Raw genomic sequence first — 6,000 nt, 5'->3', positions numbered from 1 at the left:
ATAATACCGTTAGAAGTGCACTGCATTATTCAAAGTCTCCACTAATAGCGACCACAAGTTCAAGTAAGGAATCTTCCGGAGGCATAGAAAGTCCACCAGTGTCAACAGATGGTTCGCAGGAGGGCGCAGAAAGGGATGCGATCGCTTGTGTAAACTGAAACCACGAGATGAAGATTGGGTTCGGTGATCTTCCTTGGTGAAGCACAGAAAATAATTTAAGAATAGCAAGTGAAGAGAAAGATGCCTTAATCGAATCTGACAACACTACAGGGCAAAACGAAAAACGAATTTGCGCACAAAAGAAAAGAAAACAAGAATGATAACATTTATGTTTATGTTTACGTTGGTTTTCTTCTGTAGCTTCATTCCACATTTAAATTTACAGATTGTGGATTTCATTAAGAAATACTTTATGGGATCTCTGTCACCTGTGGGTCTGTATCTATATAATACATTTATCTGGTCGTTTTTCATAAACAACATGGTTAATCCAGTTATATATGGATTCTGAGACAAATCTTTTAGGATGGAGTTATTGTCTTTTTACGGGAGACTCCATTGTTCCCATGAAAGGAATTGATATTGTTTGCCAAGGGACACTTTACGTAAGTGGTTCTTTCTGGGGGTTTCCCCGGGTTCTTCCTCCACCATTAATGCTGGCCGCCATGTATAGCCTATCGTGTGCTGAAAAATGGCGTTAAACCCTCGACAACAACAACAGAAATAACAAAATAAACTCCTTTCTATCTTTACTCTGATTTAAAGACACACGTTTCTTCGTTTTTTGGTAGCTATCTATGCATAGAATATCTATCAGACTTGGTACCCGTCTAGCTTCAGACTGGTTTATCATTGTATATTCGTGTTCGTTTTCTTTTTGCTTCTTATGCTTTTTGTTGGTATATATTATACAGACTTAGGGACACCAGTTTTTAAACTCGCAAGCACGTGTAATCGTACCGTAGAGTTCCCTGAGGTGGTATTAAATATGTTCAACTATTCTTTAATTCTGATTAGTTATATTGCTAGCCGCAGACTTAGTGATGAAATTGATAAGTGTAAGCCATCTGCTTGAGACTAATTTATTCGTCAGCAAAATGTGTTTCCAAATCATTTAATATCATATTGTACTCTTCAAGGTCTTTGAATTTCCTGTGAAATTGAAAATGACATCTTAAGATATCCATACATAAGGACTGTTCTTTTTCTGAAGAAGATATTATATTTATAAACCAGGACACGGGCATTTACTCCGCATTCGCACTATAAAGTTGAAAACGATATTGTATTTGAATTTTGCTTTTGCACGTGTCTCTGAAATAATAAAAATAAGCATGTCAGTCTGGAGCAATGGCTTCGTTCCCTGTGATGTAGATCATAACTAACTAGCCATCAGGTCAGTAATCAACCAGCAGTTGTAGATCATAACTAACTAGCCATCAGGTCAGTAATCAACCAGCAGTTGTAGATCATAACTAACTAGCCATCAGGTCAGTAATCATCCAGCAGTTTTAGATCATTAGTAACTAGTCATGCACTCTTCAAGGTCTTTGAATTTCCTGTGAAATTGAAAATGACATCTTAAGATATCCATACATAAGGACTGTTCTTTTTCTGAAGAAGATATTATATTTATGAACCAGGACACGGGCATTTACTCCGTATTCGGACTATAAAGTTGAAAATGATATTGTATTTGAATTTTGCTCTTGCACGTGTCGCTGAAATAATAAAAATCAAGCATGTCAGTCTAATTTACTTAAAACAAAACATCATACAAAAAAAGTATGTACTTTGTTTACATATATGAGGTAGCGCCTTCCCTGCTGCTATCATTTTTCCAAATATTTTATCAAGTCCGATTCGATATATTGTTCTGGGATCATGTAAGTTTATTGTTACAAATGCGCTTGTGAAAAAAGGTTTCTAAATTTATGTATATCCTTGTCACCGCCACACCAAGTTTGATGAATATTTCGCAACGTATGTGTATCAACTCCATTAAACACAACTAAAATATTACAGTTGTCTCTGATTACTTTTTGTATTTGTACATATCGTTGAGTAACATAAATCATATCTGTGTTTTTATGTCTACCTCGAGAAAAAATTCTAGCAGGATTTGATTGTTTATCCATCATCACATCATCCTATACAACCAAATTATTAATAAATCCATAAATAGAATCATCAGACGGTGCTTCATCAATATCGGTTATAAACTCGATAACATCGTTATCTTTATCCTGTAATCTTGCGTTTTCATTAAAATCTTTACGCACATCATAGCATCTCTGATCATCTACAGACGTGGCTACCAAATACAACTTATCCCATTTTAGCCATCTCATTATAAGATTAAGTAACGACTGTGTCTTTGGACTTCCAGATGGTCCTATTATTATCCTCCTAATCGATTTCGGTAACTCAGGATGGTGTTTGACAGGTTATCGTTTTCGAGTCGCTGAGAAATCAATTATATCCATATTTTATAAATTCATGAATCTATATTGTTTACGCTGTAGAACTAAACCCCCCAAGAATGATCTATCCACGGTTACAACAAAAATGCGAGAATAGCATATGGTGGGAAATGTGCAGCATGTAACAGAAAAAAGTTTTCTTTTTTACATAAGAAAGATGGTGGTGATATTGCTAAATTCATGTCAAAGTTTCAAGGCACTCCTTGGGCTAAATACTCTGGAGAAAAACATCTACCAGGATATAATTATTGCGGTCCTGGTACTCGACTTGATATCAGATTGATAATCAGGGTCAACCAATACCAGGCGAGGAACCAACAAACGCTGTTGATAAAGCGTGTCATGTCATGATGCAGCTTATAAAAGCAAAACCCTACAAGACAGACAAATTGCAGATGTGATATTGACTCATTCATTAAATTCTATAAAAAATAAAAATATAATAGAATCATTGGCTAATTGGTTTGCAAGATCCGCAATGAAAAGTAAATTAACGCTTGGTGCTGGTAATATATAAAATAGAATCGATTTATTATTCTCCAAGAGGATACTGGAGGGTAAAGCAGCAATTAGTAAAAACTCGCTAATGCAGCAGCGGTTAAACATTCTACTGCTAAAGCGTGGTTATCCTAACAAGCAATATGGCAAATTTATCCACTGCCACCTAAGGAAATTCATTTTGCACCTTTTTACTGTAAGTGTTCCTAATGAAGTTCATCAGGCTGATATATTATTTCTACCACATGATACCGTTAAAATTAGTCGACGTCAGATAACATATAAATACGCGCAAACTGTTGTTGATGTTGCAAGTAGATACAAAAATGCAGAACCGCTATCAACTAAAACAGCATCTGAAGTCGCCGATGCGTTTGAACGAATTTATCAACGAGGTGGTTTACGATGGCAAAAGCTATTACAAGTTGACCCTGGCAAGGAATTTCTTGGTCCAGTAACATCGTTGATTAAACAACATAATGTCAAAATACGACGAAGACATACTGAAATTCATCGTGATCAGGCAATTGTTGAACGATTTAATCGAACACTTGCTGAGCGGTTCTTTAGATATCAATATGCGAAGGAATTTAATCAAGATAAAAGATCTCGTGAATGGGTGGCAAGTTTACCAAATGTGATAGCTGCATCAAATAATGAAATTACCCAGAGAATCAACATGAAACCCATTAATGTAAGCACAAAAAAAAAGCATATACCAAAACAAGAAAGTGATTTTTCAACACAACCAGTATTAGGTAATAACACTGTCAGGTATTTATATGAACCCGGTGAACTGGAAGGTGGCGAAATAAGAGCGACTGATCCTATTTGGAGTATTACAACGCACAAGATCCACTGGTAGACCAGCAACCTACAGACTGGATTCAACTGCTTCTCAGCGTGGATTTGTACGTGAACAATTACAAATAATTCCCAAGGACACACAATTACCACCCAAATCACTTAACTAACACAAAGGGTGCCAATACTCTGACATCGATTACATTCAACAGGTCAACATAGTATTTTCTCGTGTATGACCAAGATTGTTATTTTTTCTGTCTACGGTAGATTGTCTTGGATCATTTTTCAGATACCGCCATAACATTATACAATTACAACTTGCACGATGATGATTCTGTTGTTGTTTCAGCGTATTAATAAATTCAAGGTCAAGATGAAATTCTCGATTATTTTTTTTCTTATTATATCATTATCGAGGTCATCATTGATCACTGACGAGTCCATGACGACTCTCCGCTGTTGAGATATTTTTTTTAACTCGAGATACTGCAAGATAAACTAAGTTCGGCCATTCGATACGATCATCTACGATCCAAACAACTGTATAAGTTATAGATAATCCCTGAGATGAATGAATCGTCATCGCGTATCCAAGCGTCCACGGGGATTTATCAGCACGTAGAGCATCCTCAACAACATCAACATCAACTTCGAAAATATCATTCAACACAAGATTCTGTTTCCCCTGTCCTGGTATATCAACGTCAATATTTTGCCGTCGGGTATCTCCTGGTCGATAACATAACGGAACTAGCAACGTTGGAAACTTCTCTCTTTGTAACTGAAACAAATCCCGTTGAAGTTTATCACGAACTATCTTTCTACATGCAACTATCAAATCGTTTGGTCTCCACGTTTGTAGAAAGTCTTTCATGGGTGTTTCTGAAATTATCTCGCGCATTACTTCACACTGAAATTATTCGGTTGTAGTTTGATTAATTTTTTTAATTCCTTTAATTCTGCATCAAGTGCTCTATGATCATCAGTTATTTCTTCATAGTAAGCAACGACATTTTTCAGCCAATCATGTGGAGATGGCCTAAGTACGGGTGGTGGTTGACCATGAACGCCGCACATTCTCACAGCAGTATTTCTTGTTAATAACCAAACAAGAAATGTTTTTAATGTTTCTGATGATACTGTACATATTTCACCCCATATTATGGTTCTTGGAATATATTTTTCTGCCCTTCGATCAGGAGTCCATGCGTCACCTTTGTACCTAAAAAAGCTTTGATTAGTACATGACTGTACTCCTCGTTGTTTCATTTCTCGCGCGAGAATGTGTAGGTGTTAGCACGATCATATCTGAATTCTGAAATAGTTCGATCGCTCGAATGGTTTTACCAGAACTTCCAGATCTATTTAGATAAACTGTCTTGTGTCTAGTTATTGGATCGTATACCGATGGTTCAGACGATAGCTTTACTGTTTGATGTTTTGTACAATAAATATCTTTAACCGCAACATCAGCGGATTCGGAATAATTAAGTATATTTTCCTTTTTTATTCTCCACGAACCACACGATGCACAAGTGTCTATATTTAATTTTTCTAACAGTCCTGAATATCTTTTATTGATATAAAACGAATCCGTGGCAACTCTGACAGCAAACTCAGAAACCTTATTTCTCATCGATAATAGATTTATCGAAACGTACGCTAACATTGATGATCTTAAATGAGTATATTCAGGTGACTCACCGTCCATATAGCTCACAATTGTACCTAATTTAGTTCCATTTGGTAAGAAAGCTATTTCTATTTATAAACGTGTTTCTATTTGTTGTATCAGGGATTATGAAATCTAACTCAGCATCATCCATGATCAATCTTGTACAATATCGTTTATGATCATATGATCCGCCTTGGGTGAACTTGCCAATTAATCTTTTGCCAAGATCTTTTGCGATTTTATTCACGTGATCAACTTTGTTGGGGTTTTCATCATCAGAATATCCCATTTGTTGTGGCAATCAAACTTCGGTTTGTTTGCCGTATGATATAATTGTTTCACTGATCGTCAACGATATTAATATCGCACAATCAAGCATATACCGTAATAGTACTATTGGTGCCCACATTTTTTTTGAAAAATGCCTACCGAACCAGACATAAGAAATCGTATGAAGATCTTTAGCAAACTCGAATTATTCAACACAAGCAAATCTAGGCTGGTCAAAATCCGGTAATGGTCCATTTATCCATACTC

The 6,000-nt window shown here is 36.1% G+C and overlaps 1 protein-coding gene across 1 annotated transcript in view; it reads left to right on the top strand.

Moving 5' to 3' along the window:
- The first annotated feature begins 1,357 nt into the window (after positions 1–1,357).
- Positions 1,358–6,000, top strand: part of LOC149783283 (uncharacterized) — a 50,591-nt gene continuing 45,948 nt past the window's right edge. Inside the window, exon 1 of the transcript XR_016413583.1 lies at positions 1,358–1,490. The gene's annotated coding sequence lies outside the window, so the exon portion shown is untranslated. The remainder of the gene's footprint in view (positions 1,491–6,000) is intronic.

The sequence above is a fragment of the Sinohyriopsis cumingii genome, chromosome 14 (assembly GCF_028554795.1).
Source record: "Sinohyriopsis cumingii isolate HCF-2022 chromosome 14, ASM2855479v2, whole genome shotgun sequence".
Taxonomy (NCBI): Eukaryota; Metazoa; Mollusca; class Bivalvia; order Unionida; family Unionidae; genus Sinohyriopsis; species Sinohyriopsis cumingii.
The sequence above is the reverse complement of the archived record's forward strand: the minus strand, read 5'-3'. Positions and strand labels throughout refer to the sequence as shown.